At 43.8% G+C, this 24,907-nt stretch overlaps 1 long non-coding RNA gene across 1 annotated transcript; it reads left to right on the forward strand.

Annotated features, from left to right (window-relative positions):
• Positions 1 to 78: 78 nt before the first annotated feature.
• On the forward strand, positions 79 to 21,362 carry LOC129736037 (uncharacterized). The gene is made up of 5 exons (XR_008732198.1): positions 79 to 528; positions 975 to 7,818; positions 8,382 to 8,608; positions 11,573 to 11,726; positions 15,896 to 21,362. It is a non-coding gene; the product is annotated as an uncharacterized LOC129736037 (long non-coding RNA).
• The last annotated feature ends 3,545 nt before the right edge of the window (positions 21,363 to 24,907 follow it).

A 24,907-nucleotide genomic window follows, 5' to 3' on the forward strand; every position in this document is an offset into this window, starting at 1 on the left:
AATAAATTGTGATTGTGTGAGAAAGCACAGCTCTGTATTCCAAGTGCTCCAATTTAAGAAACTGCTGCATGTCCAATGCACAGAATTATACGCATATTATATGCATGTGTGTTGTGCTTATTAACATGCAGAAAGTAACAGCTTATGCTTTTCTCTCTAGAGTTGTGTTCTCAAAACTCAGCAAACCACACGTGACTGCAGTTGGTAGCTCCAGGCACCCGACTTGTACGGGCAGGAACAGCGTGATCTGGTGGCACATGGGGTATTTCTGCCCTGTAGTTGATGCCCTTGGGTACAGGCACTGTCTGCCAACCCACAGCCATAAGAAAGAAGTAGGTCCATCTCATTTTCCTGGGAAATTAGCAGTACCAAGAACTGCCTCTTTGATATTGCTTTGCAGACTGACAGCAGAAGTTATGCATAGCTACGTGCCTGTAGCTGCCCTAGTTTTTGGCAGCATCAGAAAAACCTGGACAAGAAAGGGGCAGTAGGCTGCTGTGCCTTATCTCAGCCCTGGTTCTTATGCAGGTGAGGTGGGTGGGGGTGAGGGTGGGATTGCTTAGCATCAGCTGAGCTGCACTGAGGGCCCCTGCAGCCTCAGCAGGTGTGTGGCGTGGATGAGAGGTTCCTGCTCAACGTGACTCACTGGGGAAGGTGCTAAATTCGTGGCAGATCTCAACAGCTTTTAAGAGCTGCTGGGCTATAGGTTGGTGTTGGAGGGTAAGTGGGGAGGTGGTGGTAGCTGAAAGGAGCCCAGGTGGGATGGGTACAGCCAGACATCAAACCTTCTTGCTAAGAGTCTGCCTGACCTGATAACATCAGTTTTGACCATTGCTGTTGCAAAGCAGGTAAGAGGCTCTCCAGCTGGAGCCTGGCCATGAGCTCCAGCAGAAGAAAGCTATCCTGAGAGCTGGGAATCTCTCGCATGAGGTTTGGTGTATCTAATCCTGGGCTGTCCCTCTTTCCTCCTGCAGGATGAAGCTATCTTGTCCCTTCTGCTCCAGCCAGCAGCACTAACAAGGCTCTCTGGTGCTCACTGCTTGTTTGTGCTGATCTGTGGGGGCCTGTCAAGTCTCCCATGTGGAATGTGAGCTGACTTTATGCTGACCCACAACAAGGGTGGTGCCTCATGGTGGCCCCCTGGCCCATGAGCCATAGGCAGCTGAGCCAGCAGTGCTGAGGGGGACGGAGGGGCTGGAGAAGGCAGGACCGAAGCTCTGGCGTGGTACAGCTCCTCTCAGCCCTGTGGCCACCGGTATCTCCCTGTGCTTCACCCAACCTGAACAGCTCCCAAACTAGTTCTGTGGTTCTCTAGGCTCTGTGTGCCTCTAGGATGGCCCCTTAGAGAAGGACTCAGCAGCTGTGACCCAGCACCCCTTCCCATCCCCTGCAATTACCTGAGGAGGCAGCCTGCCTTTGTGCTGAGCTGCTGGTAAAATCCCAGTGGATCCTTTGCTGTGATAAAAGTGGGAGTGTGTGTGAAGTGAACCTGGTTCCAGGGTTTTCCCTGATACACCCAGTGCTGGCTCTGACTTTGATCAGCAAAGGGTATCCACCACAGGAGGGTGTTTATTTATTTTATTTTGGGTCAGGACTTGAGTGTCTGTGGTGGGCATCTTCAAAAGCTGCGCTAGCCGCAGCTGCTGTGCAGATAATGATGAGTTGCTCTTTGAAGTTGGGATCTGTCTGCCTGGTGTGTCAAGCCCTGCTGGCACTGAAGATCTTTCCTTTGGGATCAAGGTCTCGTCTGCCCCTGTTAAATTATATGCCAGGCACAAAGCTGCATTCCTCTTAGGCTGAAAACAATACAGACTGCAACAGTCCTGCTGAACAGCTTGGACAAGTCCACAAAACTAAAGGGGAAAGTGGGGCTGAACATTATGTAGGTCACACTCTTGCCTGGCCATAAGTATTATCTTGGAAGAGTAAAAGGGGGAACCCTATTAATGTCTTTTTGCATGAGGTGCTTTGGTGTCTCCCTGGGATGGGGCAAATGGCCAAGCTTCCCGATTGAAAGGTTTTAAGGTTCTGCAGACCTATTACCAGGAGCAGAGGCCATCTGCTTCTCCACTTCTCCTTTCAAAAGCTGTCTGGTTCTCCGGAGCCCTTTTTACACTCACTTGCTTTTTTTCTCCGTAGTTGGAGCTGGCTTAAGCTAAAGCATCTCTTGGAAACCCTTTACTCATTCATGATCGTACAGCCCATCTCCTTGCTGAGCTCGCCCAAGCCACCCTGTAGCAGTATTGCAGCGGAGGTTAGTGGGGTTGTACCTTGTAGGATTTTTATCTGAGTTCCCATAGAACCTTTATCTCTGGAAAGAAGGAAAAGTGCCAGAATTGTGTGACAGACTGTGTCCCAGTCTGAAAATGCTCCAACTCTGAAAATCCAGGTCCACACCCCTGCAGACATAAATGAGCACAACTCCACAGGCTTTGGCAGGGCAACACCAGCTGCCGGCACTGATTTTCACTAATAAGGATATTTGCTTGCCGGGGAAATACATCCGTTTATACCAGTGAAAACCCAAGGTGACTTCCACCTAGCTACTCCGACATGTACCGCTGTGACAGTGGTGTGTGCAGGGCTGTATTATCTCAGGACCTGGCTTTCTGTGCTGCTGTACCCTTCCCAGCTGGCCACGGTGTAATGAACCAGCTTCAGGGCTCACAGGTGAGAGGATTCACTTCAGACCATGCTCACGCTGCAGCTCAGGGTGTTGTCGACAAGAACCACCAGCACTAATTTTTTTATTGTCTTTATTTTCATGGTCTCTGTGCTAAGTAGAGGCAAAACTGCAAATACCTTACTGCAGAAACATGAAGATCTTAATGATGCCACCATATTTTCACTAAAGGGGATGCTCCAATTTCAGTTTTGGAGAAGATGAAGGGTTTGAAGAGTGGCAGAGGAAAGTCACGCTACCCATATAAAGTGAATAACCTATTTGTGATCCTTCAGCCTGCTGGTGTTTCTATAAGGGCAAAATGATTTTGCTACCAGTCAGATATTGGAAACTTTTGTTAAAATCCTTATAAATCTTTAATGCTACTAAAGAGCTCTAGTCAAGCATCCTTAAGGCAGTTGAGCCGCAAGTAACTGTGTTGGGCCCTCCTTTACTGTGAGATTCTTCATTCTTCCTCCACCAGAGCTGCGGGCAAACCCACGGTGCTTTGGTTACTCTGTGTGTTTGACCCAATTACTGTACAGTATCTGTCAGATGAGAGCAGCATATAATACAGACGTGCCTGATCTGGAAGCTAATTAGTATTTCCTTTGTGACTTGGGAGCGGGGTGAGAAGGAGGTGGGAAGAGGGGGATACAGTGAAGAAAGTATTTCAGGAGCGTGCACTAGTTTTAATTTCAAGCATGACTGCGGTCATTTCTTCCCACAGTTTGATGCTGAACTTGAAAAAATAATCTATCTATATATCTATCTACCTACACACATGTGTGTGCATATAAAAAGAAAGAAATATATCTGGAAAATCGGTGGAGTTTAGAGTGATGGCATATAATTAAAGAAACAATCTGTAGCATAATAGACTAAGCTGCTCTCACTGTCAGTGAAGAGAGCTAATGAACCTTTTATGGACCAGAAAAGAAACAGTGGTGGCAATCTTACTCTCTAGCTGATTTGCACTAGCTAGGGAATGACTTTTAGCCCCAGGCTTGAGAAACGAGTTTTGGGAAGAGCCATAATTTCAGTGTCAGTGCAGCCTGGAGGACATGAAGCACCCTTTACACACTTTGTGTGCAAGCTCCTGCTGACCAAGGGTGCCGTAACCCTGATGGATCCCTAGGGCCAAGGGTGCACCATGAAGTATCATCTGTAGATCTGCTGTGTAAGCAGCTCTGAAAACAGGAGGGGTAACAGATTATGTACCAACCCCCTCGGCTTGATGCTACAAAACTGATTAGTACATGCCCAGAGTTGTGTGACTTGCTGTACTAGCAATATAGAACTGGTTTAGCAAAACTCACTTAGCATTAGTAGCTAAATTTGCTGAAGTTAGGCTGCAAGCTGTGAACTTTCACCTAGATATGTTGAACTTTACCTAGTCAAGTAAAAGAAGGTGGTCCAATCCAGAAGATAAGGATGCTACATGCATTAACAGAAGCTGCGACATTAGAGGTAGGAAAAGAAACAGCCCCCCTAGAGACAATGAAAGGACCCAATGAAGACCGGGAAGACCCGAGACCCTAAGATTATCACTGGTCCGAACTGTTGCATGAGGGGTGGGGAAATTGGATTGTAAAGGGTATAATTGCCCAGGGATGTCTTTGTTTGAGGTCCTCCTTCAGAGGCACCCAGCTCAAGCTCCAGTGCTATTAATTAAAAGGACTTTTCTAGAAGAATCTTTTTTTGGCTTATTGATTCAGCAGAAACCTAGAGTGGAAACCCTGTTATGGTGGCTGGCATGTGGAATTCCCATAACACCAGCAAACACACCATGCCCCAGGCTCACTCCCCATATCGGATGGACCATACTCTGCACAGACAATGAATATACGTATATCCCCAGGATATAAGGGACTTACCATGCATATGGTATAGACACAACATATATGTGCTAAAGGGTCATTTATCCAGGATTTCTGTCCAGCTTGGGTCTGTGGGTGACCCATGATGCAGGAGCCGGTAAGTCTGTATTTGCAGGGGACGTGTTAATTAATAAGGGGCTTCCCTGGAGTGATCAAAAAAGACCCAACACCGTGCAAGGGAGCACAGGCTAGGAGAAGTGCTGCCTCTCAGACCAGACGTCAGTCCAGAGCTTTGATGTTTAACAACCATTAAAATGGAAAAAGCCATTTCTCAGAAGGATAATAGCCATTTGGCTGAGTTCTCCGTTGGGCAATTCCACATGGGCTTCTGGCTGCTGTAACGTTTACTGAGGTTTTGAAATTCTCTCTGCTAAACAGAGACAATATTGCAAACACCTTATTGTGGAAATGTCGAGATTTTTGTGATACTAGTATATTTCTCTGAAGTATATTTGTGCTGCATTTCCAGCTCTGGATCATCCTATTTGCTCTGAAAAGCTGTTCTGCTGTAGCTCTGGATGCTGCATGGTTAGGAAATGGTATCTTGTCTGAAAATATTCCTAGGCAGGGAACAGCGTAATGAAAAACTTGGCCATGTTTTATGGCAAAAACTTTTTTCCAGAGGAGTCGTTCAGATTTAGAGGCAGCAGAATGCTTATTGCTGGTATTGTCAATTTATTTGTGTAGAAATCAGACAAGCAGCCGTTTTGCAAAGCACTTAAATTGCCCCTTTCCCTGCTTTTCAGAATTAAATCTTTTGGCTTTTTGATTTGAATGGAATTTTGAATTTTAACAGTGACATTTAAGCAAAAAGCCTTTTACTAGAGAATCCCTTAAAGAAAACATTTGAAGCTGAGACTGAAAGTGTTATTTACCTGTAAACAATGTTTTTGAACCATTGATTACCTTTAATATTTTTTTAAATGGAATTAGCTTTATCTTTACATTATATTTTTTTCTGTCTGAATTGTGCACAAGCTGGAAAAGCAATGTTCTTGGAGCTCTATTAGTAAGTGTTATGAGAGCCTGTGGGCTGCAACTGATGAAAAGCTACTTTATAAGTAGAACTTCAGATTATTCTGTATACTTAGGAAATGTATTTTTTCCCCTCTGACTTGTGCTACTGCATTGATATGGGAAAGTGGCATATTTTGCTTTAGGTACTAGAAACTTATATTTGAAGATGCAACTATAAATTTGCTTTTTCCTGCTGTTGAAATGAGGAGGGAAAAAAAATAATCTGTGGGTTTTTTTTTTTTCCTGTTCAGGCAGATCTGCCTGGCTTGTCAGAGAAATATGCAAACCCTTTTTGAGGTTTTGTATTCCCTGGAGTCTCCAGATTGGAGGGACTTAGACCTTAAAATGTAATTTTGCTGACATTACTGGCTGTATAATTGCATCTGGAATGGGTTTGTAGCCATGATGCCCACATGGACATAGCCCTTGTTGAGGCAGCTGAGTGTGTTTGTTTTCCAGATGGACACAAGGGACATCCCTTAGTGAAACAGCGAATGGTCCCTGACTCGTGTCACTCCTGACTGTGCCTGGACTATATGAGAAATGCTGGATGGGGAGTTGCCCTGGGCCAAAACTGTAACAAGAGTCTTTCTCAGGGTTTAACAGCACATGGGAGACTGCTAGAGTTTGGTCACTGGTAAAGTTGTTGCTGGAGAGTTTATCCTGGTTTTTTTCTCAGATCAGACTTCTCCAGTGCACCAGCCTGCTCTGGAGGGTTTATCTTTGTAGCTCATGAGGAAAGAAGGATTTGCTTCCAGTGACAGCACAGAACAGAGTCTGGAGAGATCTGGTGTTAAAACCTACCTCTTTCGGGGTCAACGATTAATGTATTTGCTAAATTATATCATGAGTCATTCCATCATCTGTAAATTATGAGAGTGGTAGTTTTGTTTTCTCATCTTCCTTGAGACCTTCAGAACAGGTATCTGGAGGCACCCAAGGCATCCATAAGAGGATGGAAGTTATGATGCTGATGCAATGAGAGACCTGTGTCCTCCTGGAGCAATATTTGGGGCCTGGTGATATACCCTGAAGCATCTCAAATGGCAAGAGACACTTCTGTGCGGGTAGCTGAACTAAGTCTGCTTCTCAAAAGCAGTGATCACGTCCATAACAAGGCTGCCCACAGGTGAGTTTCAGGTATGAACTAAGATACTCCAAGGCTTTTCAAGGCTTGAATTGGAAGGCTGGGCTGGCAAACCATCAGTGGATTAACTCAGTGGGTTTTCTTTTTTTTTTTTTTAATACGGCTGATTGCCTGAATACAAGAAGGAAGGGATTGCTCTACACCATTTTCTTTGACAAAGAAGTCACTTGCAAAATTCAGCTTAATTTCAGAGCAGCCCAGATTGATGATTTCATCACAAAATAGTCATGACAATGCATAATCATGGGCTTGAGTATATTTACAAATGAACAAAAGATGAGACCTTTTCTAGTGAATAATAGAGGGCACAGATACATTCAAAATTATTCTGCCTTTCTTTAGATATGTACTTAAAAGAACCATCTTTATTCCAGCTCCTTTAACTTTTTTTTTTTCCCCCATAGGAGAATCAGGGTTTTGCCCAGGTTGCTTGAATAAAGAGCTGTTTCTAACACTTGCATATTGATGCCTACAGCATTGCAAATGTAATGTATGCACCTCATTTATATGAATCATTTAAGAGCATAGATCCATAGAAGAACATAGAAAGATTAGCCTCTATATTTGATCCAAGTCCTAATAAGGCCAATGGAGAGACTCATCAGGCATTTCTCCTAGACCATCTCTGCCTTGTAACTGGAAAGGCTACTGCCTACTATGGTTGGACTAGGGTGCAGAAGGTACTGGTTTTGTTCCTGACTTTGACCACTGGGTAGCCTTTAACTAGTTGTGCTGTTCCCTTATGACTCCAGTTTTTCTACCTGAAAAAGAAAACAAATGCTAATGAGTTCCTTGGAAAATGATTTGAGGTGAGTTCCCAACAGATCAGGGTCATTAACTACTCCTTAAAGTGAGGTCATCAAAATTAATGCTTAGGTGGTGGTTAACCCTTGATAGATATAATCAGCTGCTGATAAAACCCAAAGCCACTCCAGGCGGAGGTATTTTAGCTGCCTTGTTCAAAATTAACTTTGCTACCTGCAGGACACAGTATTTTGCTATAGAAACTTGCTCCAAATTTCATGAAAGATGTCTTTGTGAAAGCACTGGCTCTTCTGCTGATGGCAACGTACAACCTCACAAGCCAATGCAGCCCTCCTGGATTCAATAAAGTAGGTGTTCAGTTATCTCCCACCCTTGCACAGCCTGATTAATTTGGCATTTTGGGAAACTGTCTGCTAGCTTTGGGTTCACGTGGAAATACACCCAGGAAGGAGGGTGGGCAGCATCCCTCTGGGTAAAGCCCTCACCTAAGCTGTGTGAGGCTAAAAGCTTGACTCCAGTCTGAAAACTGCAGGCAGCAAGCTGAATGCCCTCGTGTGGCTTAGTTACCAGGCTTACAGCTGGATGCTTGGTACATGGGTGGAAGTTGATTCATTCTTATAAATATTGGAGTAAAAAATATCAAGGGAAGTTTTAGGCTTTTTTTTTTTTTTTTTTTTTTTTTAGTGAGCACTTTTATATGGTGCCTCTTGCTGAGACCTAACTAATCACCCAAGGAAAAAATGAGTGCCATTGATTCAGTGAATGAAAATGTAAATAGAGGAAGAGATGTCAGTGATGAATTTGACATCTGCGTTATCTTCCAAAGCATGATTTGTGCTAATTGAGCTAGATGAGAGTTCTCAGTATCTGAGGACAGCAGCAGAGATAATGTTCTCTGTTGCCCATTCAGGAGGATGAGAAAGACTCAGTACAACACTGCAGGACAGGGCTTCTGAGGAGGTGTTTGAATTAGGGGTGCATCCAAGCCAGGAAGCCCACAGAGGACACTGCAGCACCATGTAGATTGACTGAGATGCACCAAATGGCACTGTTGGCCACTCAGACGAGTTCTCCATTAACGCAGCATGTTTGAAAGAAGCAGCTTGAACTTGGATGGAGAGCTCTACATCTCATGAGGTGAGTCTGTCAGATAGTCTATCTGGCGTGTTCTATCTATCCAGACAGGTCTGTGGCTACTATCGTGTGACAGGTTTCCCTGTTGTGACCATGCTTGGATCAAAACAAAGCATGAGGAGTCTGCTGAGAGTTTTAAGATTCCACTTGGCAAAAAAGTTCTATTGAGGCGCCAGGGCTGTCATTGCCAAGTTCAGCCAGAGCTCCAATTAGCACCATGCCTGCAGCTGACCTCCATGAACTGTCTGTTTTGATTAAAAATCGTCAAAGATAAGTGATCTGGAAGGCTTAAACCAGGGAAATTGCAAGAGAAAGATGCCTGGTATGTAACCATGCAGCCCTGCAACACAGTGTTGCCATTGCTACTAAAAGGCCATAAACTTTGCACGGAATTTGCAAGATGCAAGGCTTTAGGTGAGAGACTTGTCAGGCTTGCTCTGGCTGAACTTTTCTTGAGCTGTCTGTGGCTTTGTTTTACTTGGTGTAGCTGTGACAGCAATTTCTCTAAGTGACTGGTTGTCTACGGCTAATTAGTTTTACTTTTGTAACCACAGTTTTATATAGACAGCAGTAGTGAGCTGAAAAAAAACCCCAGGAAACTTTTAAACCACACTCAATTAAAGCTCCTTCTCAAAAACCCTGCTCTTCAGTTCCCAAAGCCTTGCTGCACAGCTCAGAGGCATGAGCCTGGGAAGCAGCTCATAAAAGCATCTTTGCTGTCCTGACCAGTCCCCCACAGGGCTGAATCCTCAGTCTGGGATGAAAAGTGAATAGTGCACTCCAGGACTGGATGGAGAAAGGGGAAGAGGTTGATGATTTTGGGTGGGATTCATCTGTATCTGTTAAATGACGTTGTTGTCTAGCCCAACCTCATTTGCTAGAGCTCTAAGCTCTTGCTAGAGCCAACAGAGGGATGCAGATGCCTCTGAAGAACTGTTCAGCCACCCCAGCTGGTAGTTTATTGAGTTGGCAGGTAGGCAGTTCTCTCCTCTGGTTCAGAGGTGGCCTGTGAAGTTGGGAGACTTGATGTCTGTTGACATCAACAGACATCATATTGAGAGCTGTGCAGTTGGAGGAGATGAATCCCAGGTTCAGGAACTCAACTTCTTGAACTGGACTTCTAATGTCCTCTTTGCTTGTCCCTGGTGTTGTCATGGGTGAAGAGCTAACCAGCTAAATGCACCAGCAAGGGAGGTCATTTTGGCAGCAAAGCAGGCTGGGTCTGCTAGAAGAGGTCTGGGATGTGGCTGCACCACTTGGAGGATGGAGTCCCACCAGCAAATGAGCTCCTGTGCTGGGGACCCAGTGCCTGGGCCAGCGATAAGGGTCTAAGCAGGCTGTCACCACTCTCAGCACTTGTAGATGTTTGCTATTGCATAGATTTGCTAACACAGCAGATGAAGAGAGTTTTAACATGGTCGCTGATGTCAAAGCATTTTACTGAAGCAATGAAGTGCTTTGCGAGGTCTTGGCTCTACACAGAACCAGACCTGTGCCCAAAACCCCACCTGCTCTCCCCTGGGAAAGGGCACATTTGATTTTCCATTGTCTGTAAAAGCTGTCCTGTGGATAATCTCATTTACATTCCTGCCCTTCATAAAACCCCCATGCCTTGCAATGGATGTGACTGGCTGAAGGAGCAATAACCTTTTCCACTGCTCCAATAAAAGCAAAAAGGCTTTCCAAACTCAGCAGCACAATTTTATCAGCTTCAGGTCTGCCTGGAAATGAGTGGTGAAGCTGCAGCTGCTTCAAAATTTTATCAACAGCACAGAAAAAAGTTGCCAGTGGCCTTTTAAATGTGCTCAGCAGTAGTAGGGAAGAAATGAACGGACGGATCTCTGTGTGTGGTATTCTATTTCCAAAGCAAGGAGGGTATGGCAAAGCTAGGAGATCTCCTGCAGGATGGTCAGGGGGGATTTTGGTATGCTGGCGTTACACCATAATCCTTCTGTGTGTGCCTTGGGACTGAAGGAAGCTGCTTTATCCTAAAAGAAAATTATCTGGTGCAGAAGATAATCTGCTCTTTGGTTGAACCCAGCTTGATCTTGTTTAGCATAAGGACAGACTGCACAGGCACTTTGCCCATTTTTCCAAAGAGTAGACTTCTCAGCAGGAATCAGACCAGGAGCTAAATCCCAAGCAATGGAAATAAGCCAGGGGTCCCTAGATCTGCCACGAGTTTAGTATATAATCTCAAACAATTTTTTACCTTTTCCAAAAGCATTTTCTTAGCAAACACGATGACCTGAAATCTTTCAGTGATGGCTCAGATGCCAGATGTGTGAGGTAGCCACGGCAGGTGGGAAGGAGGTGAGCACTGGGTGCTGTCATTGCCCTCATGGGCTATTTTTCAGTTGCCAATCTGGCACCTGGAGAATTTTTTTGCCAAGTAAAAGCAGCAAATACATGCTCTGGCTGTGGTGCATGCTGCAGCCCTGCACACTTTTCTGCAGTGCCAAGGCTGTATTTGAGCCTTTCTGCTCAGGGGGGACCCACCAAGGTGATGCCCCAGCAGACTGCATGGCACATCACCCTTTCTGCCTAATAGGAATCAAAAGCACATTGTAAAAGGCATCTCCTCACCACAGCCTGGCCCAGGTAGGAGTTGTTAAGACATTGATATGCAGGAGAGTTTGCTCTCTCCTTGCTGAGGAGGTGCAGTGTATTGGCCGAGAGCCCAAAATGAGGAGGAGGGCCTGCCAGCTGTTAGAGGCACTTGAAAAAGAGATCAAAGCATATTAATTCATTGTCCTGCTCTCATTCTCTATTTCCACAGCATCTCAGGATGATGAAAATACTACACCCCCCCATGAACTGTGCAGCAAGCAGCTGCTGGTAACTGCAGAAATTACTCTTTCAGTTGGTGCTTTGCTGAGCCACGACGGAGGCACAGCATGATGGGCAGGTTCGGACGTGGTTCAGCTGACCGAGGGCTTACATCTTGCTCTTTTACTCGTTTGTCAGGTGGCCTTTTGCCATGTCTCTGCACAAGCCTAGGTTTCCCTGCATGTAAAGGAATGGGCTGCAGTCCTGACCTCCCTCAAAGCACGCCTTGTGGCTCCTGGCTGGGCAGCTCTGTGCTGCAGCTCTGTTAAACCTCGTGAGCATCTTCTCAATGGTAAGGATACATCACAGGGCGAATCAAGGACTTTCACTGAAGCCTCACAGCTCCTTCTCCAAAGCATGTTCTGCTATCCTGGCAAAAATAGCCTCTTTTTGTCCGAGTACATTTTTCTGGACTTTTTTCCCCATTTACCTAGCCACTGCAAAAATTACAACAGCGTTAGCACATTGACCTGTGACCCTGCTACAGTAAACCCAGGTCTGCACATAGGATTTAACCACCTAAGTAGCCTGGCTAACGTTTGAGGTTATGTCTATGAAGTGCCAGGGAACATTCCCAGACAATGGAATTGATCATCTATACTGTGAAATTGTTTTGATGCCGCTCTGTGATGCCCTGTGCCTGGGCTAAACGGCATTTTCCCAAAGAATGTCTGGGAGAAGTCAGTGTGGCTTGCTCCTGAGAAACAGCTTGAATGGAGCCTCATATTTTGGAAACTAAGAGTTTAATAAAATAGCAGCGGACCATGCCATGCCAGCAGGCCTCGGTACCAGAGAAGGATCCCAAACCCATTTCACTTATTGCGATAGCTGCAGCCTTATTGTTTATTCCAAGTGCTTTCTGCCCCTCCTTTGCACTGTCAGACCACACGGGGCACATGGGTATGCAGCATATTGCTTACACAGCTGGATGGCATGAACAGCATCCCTCAGCTCTCTTTACAGTTGTCTGCAGTACTACCAGAATAAGTCACAATGAAGAAATCTAACCTTGCATGAAGTAGGGCACCCCCTGCTCTGCATTTAGATTTTATTTTTTTTTTATTCTTTAGCCCAGCTTCTCAGAAACAGGCAGCAAAATCCATGTATTGTTACATGTAGGATTGCTGAACTGATTTGTGGATGTCCTGGTACAGCTTTGAGTCTATATGATACATTTATATGATTAATATTAAATATGACAACAAATAATAAAACAGTTTAGTATGATAATGATTTATTTAATATATGATACATTATATGTCTATGCTTATTTTATATTGATACTTATATTTATTTTTGTATTTATTTAGATTTAGATTTAGACCTAGATCTAGATTTAGATTATCTACTTTTAGCAGCAAATAGTCCACAGCCCCAGGGATCCCAGCCTCGTCCAGCCTGGCAGGCAGTGCAGTAACTCATGCCAGTCTCTGGCAACGCCTCCTTTCTTTTAGGCTCTCCTCAAGGCAGAAGAAGCATGGAAATGAACTGATCTGGCTTGTAGCTCATTTATTCGGTTTTCACCTGGAGGCAGCACTGGGATTGTCAAACTCCCATTTTTTAACTCGGGGTTAAACCCAGGAAAACAGGCTGGGAGACAGAGATGAAATGTTTAGTCGGGTCCTCTGAGTAATGACTTTTAGGGTGACTCATTTAAGGCTGTTAAGTTTGGAAATACTGGCCTTAATGCTTCTGAACCCCAGTTTCTCCTCTCCCTGGACCTGCTTGGTTCAGTCCATGGAGAGACTGTGCTGACGGCATCACTGAGCAGCTCCTCAAATTTCTGTCTGCGTTTCTTACAAATTTCATGCACAAATGCTCTTATTCATTGTGTATTGGCCCAGCACAGACAGGTAACCCTCATATTCTGGCACTGCCTAACTTTTGCAGGTTTGACTTTCTTTAAAAGTGGTTTTGAAATGCAAACATATCAGTGGGTAGTATTTTAGCCTCTGAAAAAGAAGGAGATGCAAAACCAGGACCGCTATCCTGCGACATCAATCACCCTTCAGGCTCTAATCCCTTTTCTGCAGCAGGGCTAGGAATGCAATGAAGAAGCAGATTGCAAGATTAAGGAAGAAAAAGCTGCCCTCGTTACTGGAACTTGCTCAACCCTTGTAGGAACACGTACTCTCTAAAACCATTAGTCTCAAGAGGAAAACTAGGATTGAAAATTAGCCCCTAGTACTGGAAGGGCCCTTTTCACAACCATCTTTCTCTTTTTTAATTTATTGGGTTTTCCCCTCTCTGCTTTAATCATCTGGTTGCCTTTCTTTTAAGCTTCTCCTCTGCTTGTGGGGAAACAGATGCTGAGAGAAAAATCATTTTGCCTGAAAGATTTGGGGTGATTTTTCACCTAGAATAATATCCTTCTTGTCATTTTCTCTTCAGGTGCTGGTGCAAAAGGTCAGTTTGCTGTTGCGTGTATTAGGAAAGGAGAAAACTTCCTAGAGTTAGGGGAGAGCTTAGAATTCAACAGCCTTCCACCAGAAAAAGCCAAAAGACTTAATATATATGTGTCATTTTGGGCTGCTTTTTTCTTTTTTTCCCTCTGTTAGAAGTTCCTAGACTATAGCTTATGCATTCTGAAGGATTTTATAAAAATGTAGATTCATTCTATTGTCTCCCAGACCGAAGAGATCATCAAAAATGATGGTTCCCCTACAGCTGAAAGCTCCTTGACTTGCTGGGATAGCTGGTGCTCAGGAATACCGGTCCAAGGAGTTTTGTCTAAAGTGACTGAAGGTCAAAGAAAATTCCTGAAAGGAAAATCAATTTATTATTATTATTTTTAATTTTTTAATTGATAGTTCTTATTGCTGCTGGGGTTTGTAAGTCAGGGAATGCAAGGCTTACTTTGAGGTATACTTTAGTTGAGGGTGATGGTTATCCAGCCTAGTGAGAAGCTAGAGGCACCATTAAAAAAAAAAAAAAAAAAAAAAAAGGGCCTGTAAAAAACGAATGGAAAACAATTTCTTGTCCTTTGTACTTACTTAGCTGATAAAAAGGGAGAATTAACAAAAATGGTGAATCTAATCCTATTAGCATTTTACTGAAGAAATAACACACTGATGGGGTGGTACCAACAATAAAGGTACCTCTCCCTGCTCTAGAAAAGAGATAAAACTGGTTCTGTCAAGACTATTGGCGGTCAAGAAGAACTAGAAAGGACTGTCATGTGCAAGGCATTTAAATAGGAAACAGGTAGAATTGGGACATCCCTTCACAGGACAGGGGGTTGGATGTCAGCCCAATTTCTGTTAGTCAAAGATACAAAAATATCAAAATTACAGAGATAAGAGTGACACTGAACCCTGCACTGAGAAGGAAAAGATGAATTTCAGTAATAAAGTTTTTAGAGATGTTTAGTGCAACACCTATTCTGAGGTGTTGAAGAACAGGAGGACTTTTACATTTCTGATGTTGTTTTTTGGAAACTGGTGCATCTATTTGTTTTCTCTGAGAAAGTACATCCAGAGTGTGCACCTTTGGCAAAGTCAGGAATGGGTGTGTTGATGTGTACGTGCTGCTGAGCACGAACGCTACAGTCTATGTTCGTGCTGACAGCTGACATACCCGCATGTGGAGTGAAAGCTCCTTTTGATGAAGCGCCATAAAATCAGATTGGAGTGGTAGGACTCATTGCAACAGAGCTCCTCCTCCACTTGTCAAGATCTCCTTTCTCCACCTTAATTCACCTTCTAGTCAGAGGAAACATTCACTATTGGATGCTTTTATTTCCATAAAACTCAATCATGTAGTCCATTTCAGTGAAAAGGATGGCTGTGCATGTCTCTGTGTGCCTAGATCATCCCAGTGTCCATCGATCAGAAGGCTTTTTTATTAATGGATGTAAAATGAATTAATAATGAAGCCTTCAAATGCACCTTTGCACTGTCCCAGCAGCAAGAACCCCGTGTTGCGCAGTCTGAGCCAAGTATTGCCCAGAGTTCAGAGCAATTAAAAAAACCCAAACAAACCTAAAACCTACCCTATAAAAAGCTATCTGATATGCTTACACATTAGGTCATATTTAAGCAAGCTGCCATGACTTAGACAAACGGTCTCGTTTGCCCACGTTTGCCCAGAACAACACTGCTCTGGCCAGCCAGCAGGAATGTTCCATCATGGGGGTGACTGGAACAGGACAGATAAAAATAGCTTCTTTGCTGCAAACACGGGCCCACTCACTTATCTCAGAGGTGGATGGTGGTCTGTGAATGCTCTTCACGGCCCCTGTTTCTCTGTCTTTTTGCTTGGTAGACAAATATCTAATATTTCCCAAAGATGCTGTGGAAAGGTGCCCTGGGGCAGGGTGATAACTGCTGCAAGAGCCCAGAGCAGAGTCGGGGGGATGAGTTAAAAGAGGGACAAAAAAATGGTGAAGCAAAGATGGCCTTTTATAGCTTTGATTGTGAGCTCGCTCTGTACTTTAATTTTAATTCTTTTTTTTCCCATTAGATTTCAAGCATAATTCAGCCATTGCTTGCTACCACTGGGTCAAGACCTTAACCGTGACACCCTTTGAATTTCTGCATGATCTGGAAGTTGCCACCAATCACCGGGAAACTGGGAAATATCTAAATCTCAAGTGTCTGACTTTCAGTTGGCTTTTTTGGGGGTGTGTTTGTGGAAATGTTCTTTGAAGGTACTATGAAATACGTAATTTTTTCTGCAGAATCTATGAGGACACAAGCTGTCCTAGCCCGTTTCTCTCAAGGGTGGGGAATGAGCCCCTGACCCTTGCATTTAGCAGTGCAGACGTGAGCATGCTGATGAGGGCACTGGTGAGGTTGCATGGTCAGCTGCTTCTTCAGCAGGAGCATGTTTCTCCATCTGTGCTTCCCTCTGACATCCCATAGCTTTGTGGACACCACACAATTATGCCCTGTGATGGTTTTTTTCAGTCCAGAGCTGGTTTGGAGAAGCAGCATCATCACTCATGTGGGTTGCTGCAAGGCAGAGGGGCAGCAGGGAAAGGCAAAGCCGGACTATAGCCATTTTTGCTATCGAAAAGACATCTGCTGCTTGAGGTGACTGACCCTTTTGCATCCTATGTTCCTTGACAGTGTGAGGGACTGAGCCAGGAGAAAAACTTCCAGCAACAAACCTTTCATCTGTTGCATGGAAGTCCTCATCTGGCTTTGGTGTTTTGAGTGCAATGGCTCAACTATGCAAGGTCACCATCCTGAGAGCAGCCACTTCCCTCCCCCTCCCACTGCCTCCTGCGTTTATGGGCAGTGACGTAATGTGCAAGAGTGTTTACATCCTCCTTAAGAGTAACCGTCTACAGAAAATAAAACAGGAAAAAATGCAGCTCTAGCACTGTCACTTCAGTTCTTTGATAACCATATGCAAGGAAATAAAATTAATATATTCCCAGGTTACTCGCCAGCTGCAGTTCAACTTGAACTGAGGGAGAGAGGGTCTCAAAACCATGTTGAAATGGCAGGTGGCAGTGGCTAACCACTCCCTGTCCCACCAGAGGCAAGCAGCACCTGTTATTAGTTGCCTTTTCCAGACAGTCATTCGGAAGGTGCAGGAGCAAGTGGTTTGAGCCTTAGTGAAGAAGCTGAAGGCAGAACCTTCATGTCCAGGAAGATGGAGGCAATGGAGAAGGTGGAGGAAATCAGTCGGTGTGTGGACATCCTAAAAGCCATAGATCTTGGCTGTATCTTCAGCTATGGTCCTGTTTCTCCCACAGTGGCAGCTTTATCCAGAGTTTGACGTAAATTTTTTTCTGTTTGGAAGCTTGGAAACCGTAGTGTTGTCCTTGGGCTGTACTGCCTTGTCCCTTGTCACTACCAGTAAATTATGATTCAGATCAATATATTCTGTACCCACGTAAAAAAGACTCCTTTTTATGTAGTGCTCACAGTCACGATAAATCACATCACGCAACAGCAGGTGGATTGTCCTGGCTTGTCATTACACATTGCCATTGCTGACATGTCCAGCTGAGATAATCCGAGTAAACCCTTTGTATTCAAAACAAGAAATAGGCACTTTGGGTGAGATTTTCAGCTGCCTAAACACAGGCTTGAAGAGTCATAGTAGATGCTGTGAGCTTTTCTTCCCCGAGTACAGCTGTCCTTACAAAGCGATGTCTATGTGATGTAAGTCGCGTGTTACCTCTGTTCCCTTGTAGATGTCTGCAACACTTTGGGGGCCTCATGTGGCGTTAGACACAATGGAGTCCTATTAATGTATAATTAATCTGATGTAATTTAGCTGCCTGCTTGAGATGAAATGATTATATTGCTGGTGCATTGCTTAACGTTGACCAGATCTCCAGTGACTATAAAGAGAACTTCACTATAAAAGTGCAATCGGGGAAATCAAAACAACATAATCCCAGCTTCAATAGATTAATAGTAATGTTGAAATTTGGCCCTGGGAATTTTGTCGGTCATAGCCAGTTTCACAGACCCTGAGCCACGTTGCTTCTTTTTTTGGTGGCCATGAAATTCATATGTGAATAAGTGCCCCCCTATAACTCTATATCTGAGGACAGAGTTAGTAGAGAGAAACACACATCTCTTGTCACATGTGCAGAAGGAAAAATGGAACAAGCAAAGGTCTGATTTGTTATTGCTCCCATCTGGAGGGTAAACCTGACATTTCTATCTGCCAATAGCAATTTATTGTGAAGCAAACCCACAGGGAAGGTTTCTTCATGCTAAATCAACCAGCAAAAGAAATGAACCTTATGTTACAACCGAATAAGAAACTTAATCACAGTCTACATGTCTGGGTGCATAAGTAATTTAAATACATGCAGCTGCAATTTCAATATATTAAACCAAAACCTCCCAAACAGCCCCGTGCAAAAGAAAAACTAACACTCCGTTAGTAAAGAAATGGAATATATTCAAGTGCAGTTTTGTTCTCATATGATCTTTGGGGAGAGAAAGAACTTTTTATGACCTACAAGGAAAATTACTATGTTAATGATCATCTGGTGGTTCTTCTATCCCAGCTAATATCTCTTTACTGGAGCCATGGTCAAACTCACTCTCTGCTGAACCCACGTTGCCCAAAACATTATTCTAAAGAGTGTTGTCAATGAGGCAAGGTCAGGAGTTTTAGGTATATTATTATATATATAGGAGGTAGCAAATGTTTTCTTTACTTCTTTGAAAAGCTCTGAATTTGTATTTTACTTACAAATGGTAACCTTCCCTGAGTGCTAATGTAGTAAGGGTAATTATGTAATAAAAAAATAATAAATAAAAAAATAAAAAAATTTGGTAATAAAAAAAAAAAGGACAAGCAGCAATGTTCTTTCTGCTTGTAAGTATAGTTTTATATTATAATACTCAAGGTTTTCATACTGGGTGGTCACCAAAAAATTCTTATTACAAAAATTTCTATTCAGTATTAATATAGAACATAGCCAAACAACAATTTTGGTTTTTAAGGGAAGAATATTGGGTATACCGTGAGGCTTACAGGTGTGTCTTTCAAGCAAAACTGTAAATATTGCTGTTTCCTCCTCCAGCTTTGATTTGAAATGAGTTTGTGTAGCGTCTTCCTCTTCATCATCATATCTTTTTATTGGCATTTCCTCCCACAATACACATTTTCATTCACAAGAGCTTGTTACTAATTTTTGTGTTAACTGATTTGACAGGAACTAGACCCGCTGTGTCTCAGAGGGTCAAGGGCAGCTTTGGATGCTGGTGATCCATCCGTTCATTGAACGTCCAGGTTCCCCTTGGCAACGTCTCTGTAGCCATCACCTTAGACCTTTGCAGTTCACATCCATTGGGAATTTCTAAACCCTTCTTTACAGTTTGCGTGCAATGCATGCTGGGAGGGGGGGGGGCTTTGCATGGTGGGACATTTTGTCCCTTTCAAAGAGAAGAATTGGTATTCCACTGTCTGCTCTGTCTTTCAGTTTCCAAAGTCCTAAATCAGACAATGTGGAGTTATTTGAGTATATTATGTCTCTCAGTTGCCTCAGTGCACCTGCTGCACCTGGACAGATGCATTTCCCCCGAAACTGAATTAACTACATTGACATCAGCTCCCTGGAAAGGCGTTCAAATGAGTGGCTCTGACATTAACGACTGCGTAATAGATACGTAAAACTGGGTGAGAGGAATTTCACCCAGAAAGTCAATATTCAATAACAATTGCTCTTTTCTTTCTGTTTACAAAGCTGACAATTGTTTTTCACACTCTGGTCCACTTCACAGAGAGAAAACAGTGATGCTCTGTGTGCAATGAAATGTGGTTTTTTTCAGCTTCTTGCCTCCGTAGGGAGACAAGGGTGTTGCGGAGAGAGGTGCTGGGTGGAAGGTGTTTCCACATGTGGTGGCTAAATGCAACCTGTGGTTGAATGGGGGGTGTCAGATGCATTCTCCTGGCTGATGGTAGGGGTTTGTACCTGCCTTGTTCAGATTGTATGAAGAAAGCAAAGCTATTTAACTGAAGTCCTCACCTCTGAGGAGGTCAGAAGAGGTTCAGAATAATGAGAAGCTGCGTTGTCCACCTCACCAAGTTGTACTGCATTATTTTTAATTTGCTTTCCTTCTGGTTCATGAAAAGAAAACAACTTTGGTAATGAGTTTCTGCAGCCAGATTCTCTGTACAATAGTGAGGACTTTGTAATTTATTTTCATCGCTGAAGTGCCTCATACCTATGTGTCATACTACACTTCACCAGCACTTTGCAAATTCTTTGCTTTTTCAAGTACTTGTTTTTCTTTTGACAAGAGATATGTTCTAGCTGAGTGTGTGTGATCCACTTGGAACCCATCTCAAATGCTCCCTAGGAATTTCTCCCTTGCCAGAGTAATTGCTACTTTACTCTTTGACTTAATAACGCCTAAAAATCTTTTTCACTGTGAAAAGGCCATAGCACTTCAGATAATATTGAATCTGAAGAATTTCACTCTTGTTCAAGCCTTGGGAAACTTCTAGAACTGGAATATTATTATGGATCTAAACAGCTCTCAAAGAACATTCCATTAATTTACATTCTGCAGTCTAATTAGATTGGCATTTAAATAATGAGAGTTACTGAATTATGTATGTATCTTTTGTTGACGTTAGGAAAGGTGCCCATTGACTCTTACCGCTGCTTAGCTCCACAGATGCAACCCTTGTGCTTCTTCTGCCACAAAAATGGCATCTGTACATACATATTATTAATCTATATACAAATTAATCATCATGTACATAAAAATGAGCTGATTTAGTAGGACGTTGCAGCAACCAGAATTAATTTTGCTCACCATTTTGGAAACTTCACCCATGTAGAAAGATTACTGTAAATAAACTAACTGCTAAGGCTTCCAAAGAGTTGAATTTTTCTTACAAGTGGCCACCTTGGACAGCAGAGGTTACTCACCCAGCCCATATGATGTTCTGAGAGGATGGCCCAGGCTCCAGCTCTTTGGGTTGGGTTGTTTTGCATAATGTTACACTTTGTTTTGATGTCTTAAGTCTTTCCTAACTTGAATAAATACCTAATTTCAGTTGTGAATTAGACAGACCTGTGATGCCCTGTAAAGAAGATTGTGCATCTAAAAGATGTACCATTTGCAAAATCTACTGCAACAGAGCTCAGCGCCTCAGGTTAGTGATTAGAACTGACCAGGCTGGAAAAGGGGTGGGAGACCATGAGCACCAGTTTCTTCCAGTTACAGAAAGTTATAACGCAGCTGGAAAGAACTGAGGGATTTCATATTCTTCTGTTTAAACCCTAGTAAATAAATAAGTCTAAATCATCTATGCCCAATTAAAAGGACTCATTCTTGAAGATCCAGGTTGTTGCTCTCACTACCTAGTTGCTCTGGCTGTAAGGTGAGTTAGTGGAAAAGAGACTATTGACTTTTCTTCTTTTTTTGTAAATGCATTTGAGTTTACCTTGGTTTTTTTCACCTCCCCCTTTTTTTTTTAATATAATTTCAAATATCAGAAGTGAAATGTTTCATTTAATCTCACAGTTTTTTGTTTGTTTGTTTGTTTGTTTTCAAATGGTATTTTTATGTTTCTCTTTTCAGGAGAAAGACCCATAGCATGTAACATTTTAGTCAAAATAAACCACATTTTTTTTCCCCAAATAAACCATGGATTTTTCCCTTCCCCCCCCTTCCCTTCCCTTCCCTCCCCTCCCCTCCCCTCTCAGCACACCCCTGCACACAGTTATTCACACAAGCCCTAGAACCAACACAGCTGACCAGTGCCAGAGCTTTCCTCTGGGGTGGGGGAGCTGCTGAGAGCCCGGCAGTGACCTGTACTCTACAGCCTTGATTCCAAGCTTTACCCTTGCCCATCACAATGACAGCCATCCTCTCAGAAACTGCTGCTGCCTGGCCAGTAAGGGAAGCAGGAAAGGAGAAAACTGTCCAGTCTTCTGCCTCAGGTCATATAAATGATGGTGATTGTAAATAACCTTCTAATTTACAAAAAGATCCTTGGAAACGTGACTGTTGTGAACCAAGAAAGGAGTGATTTCAGACTCAGCAAGAGGAAAAGGGCAGACGTGCTTTGGCAGTGGGAGGACCAGGCTGAGCTCCTTGCATTCTTGCCTACTGCTGCCTGCGGGAGATCTCTGCGGGTTGTGAGGTGTGTATGGACCTTCTCCCATCACAGACCAACATGCCCAGCATTTTCTCAAAAGCCAAAGAGCATTGCTGGAATAGCTCCCAAGGAGCATTCTGTTTAGACTCTTGGCAATGAACTAGGAGGAACACAAGGAGGGAGGGATGGAGAACTAGATCACGCAGGCACTGACTTGGTGGGAAGTCCATGATGGGATGCAATGAAAAGCTGTACCCAGTCCAAACCAGAAATCACATTACATACATAAATTTTTTAGATGTAATAAATTCCTTCATCACTGCAGGCTGAAGCCATGTTTCTATCAGATCCCCATATTTTTTTAGCTGGGAGCAGATAACGTGTAATCAAATACTATGGCTTCTAACTGCTTTACGCCAAAGAACTTGGAGTTAAGTGGTTGATAAGAAACAGCCATTGATTAGGCATCCCAGTGAAGTACATCTGTAAGGGCTGAGGGAGGCAGATTGGTGGCAGCAGTGGCCAGCTCAGTATTGGGGTCTTGCTGCCGGTACTTTCCTTCCCTTGTTAAGTAAGATTCACGTGTGGATTCAGGTAAAAAGTGACAGTGGGGTGCAACCAGCTGTTGAGACTTGCCAGAATAAAGGGAAAGATAAACAAATGTGTGGGTGTTGGTATGACAAGGTTCTACTCTAGTTTTCTTCACATCTCATGTTGGCATCACTGCTTTAAAGGCCACTGCCCAGCTACCACCAACGCATCTCAGTTTCTAAGGACTTTTGTTTCACCTGTTGGAAAAAAGGAGAACTCTCCAGAGCTGATGGCATGCTTGCACTGCTCATTTATGTGACATCTTGGCTAGAAATCTCACTTTGAATCTCCTTCCTCCTTGATTTGGAGCTGATACTAAGTGACAGGACTCCTGTTTGTCACCCAGAACATCTAACTACCAAGGTATTGAAGTTTTAGGTTGAAGTGATTGTCCTCTCATTGTTTGGACAAAAAAGTGTGCTGCAGGGTGTCTTGGTCTTGCTTCCCCCCCCAGCACACCAACCCTCAGACTTACAAGTCAGATGTTGCTTTCCTTTCTTTCCCTCCTCTGTCCCAGTCTATGTGCAATAATGATGTTGAGCTGCTTTGAAGACCAAGAGCAGGAGTGGTGCTGGCTGGTTTCAGCACACCAGGTGAGTTCCTGTACTCTTAGGCTGTGTGTGGGAAGAGTTCAAGGCTTTGAGCTTAACTGGGCAGAGTGGACGTATTTCCCAGGGGAGAGGTTGAATCTGTAGTGTGATGGGGCAGGGACGGGCTCTAGGAAAGGGCTCATCACTGAGCACTGTAAAGGGGGTCCTAACGCCACACACTCCCAACTCTTGCCGCCTTGTCTTTGGCTGCAAGGCCAATTGGGTTCTGGGAATACCGCTAGGTGGGAAATGGCTATTTTGAGATGACATCTCAGTTTACCTGGCTTTGTTCAGATGGTCCTACAAAACGTGAAATGCATCGGGAGTTACATCAATCAGATTGATTCCTCTGTGAGCATGTGGTAGCATCGGAAGAGTTTTTAAGGCTTTCGAAGTGTATGGTATTACAGCAGTGATGCAGTGCCCAGGCTCTCTGTGCCACCCCCCCTTGTGATCCTTGGACACTCCAGACCCTTTCTGAGCTTCTCTGAGGGCAGGAGGACTTTCCGTGGATTGTATTGAGTCACAGTTCACACTTCATGTCCCCAGTGGGAGGGAGTGAATGCATCTGGTTGCATGTAGAATGAAGATAATTTGACTGCTAAAATTGATTCACTACATGGAAAATTGCTTTAATGCCATGGAGATCACAAAAGTCCTTGCCCTGGCATTTTGCCATGGAAACCACAGGGGATCAAAGGAAAAGGATGCCACTGGCCATTCTTAATCATGGCTTTTTCTCAGAGAGAATGATGTTTTTACAGTTATGAAAAGCCACACAAAGAAGCTCTAAAAGCCAAGCTGAAAAATTTCCAGATGTATGTGATTGCATGTTCTATCCAATTCAGAATAACGGTGCGTGTCCAAGAAAAGCAGTGCTATGGTCCTTGCAAGCCAGGAAGGACGGCTCTTGTGCAGGGGACACACAGCAGGAATTGAAGATAGTTGGGTTGATTTTTGCCGCAGAATGCTTAGGTGACCTTCATCAAAGCCCCTTACACTAATTAATTTCTGGGCAGTGATGGGAGTTCCTCATATGGAAGACATTTTTTGGCAGTATGTAACTGTCATCACCTCTATAGACACAGAATAAATGTAGTTGGCTCATTTTCCCTTTCCCCAGCCTTTGTCACTGGTTTTTCTGATTCCTGATTTAATCCGCAGAGGGATCCAGTGACAGTCAGTATGCAACAACTCTGCTTCTCCGAATGGCCCAGAGCATTAGAGACTTTGCTTTTAAATGAAAATGGTTAATCCATGCAGAAGGGAGGGCCATATATAGCAAAGACTTGTCATCCCTAGTTGTAGACTTGGCCTTTATCAGTAGAGTGAACAGTGGGTGTAAAGCAGCTTCAAAAGGGGGCGAGCTATGGAACGGGCTCTATGGACAAGGAAAAGCTCATTGACCTCTCCCCGTCATCTATTTTCACTGCCTAACATTCATGTGCATTAAATAACGTGTCTTTTATATGAACAATTACTGTTCACTTGTAGTTGCCTGCTAGGCATTTCTGCAACGCAGAGGAAGGCTCACACTTTGTTATGAGCAATGAAGACTCCGAAAGACAGCAGTGCTGACCTGGGCACACGGCAAGCATGAAACACAGCCATGGTGCAGAGGCGGGTGCAGCACCCTTGGGAAAGCTGTAGGAAGCTGCAAAGCTGAGGTCACCATGAGAACCTCGGAAGGTATCTGGTCACCTGGCAGGGTGGGAAAGCCACTAGGGATGAGCACGCAGTCCCCACAGGCTGAGCACTG

The sequence above is a fragment of the Falco cherrug genome, chromosome 4 (genome assembly GCF_023634085.1).
Source record: "Falco cherrug isolate bFalChe1 chromosome 4, bFalChe1.pri, whole genome shotgun sequence".
Classification (NCBI taxonomy): domain Eukaryota; kingdom Metazoa; phylum Chordata; class Aves; order Falconiformes; family Falconidae; genus Falco; species Falco cherrug.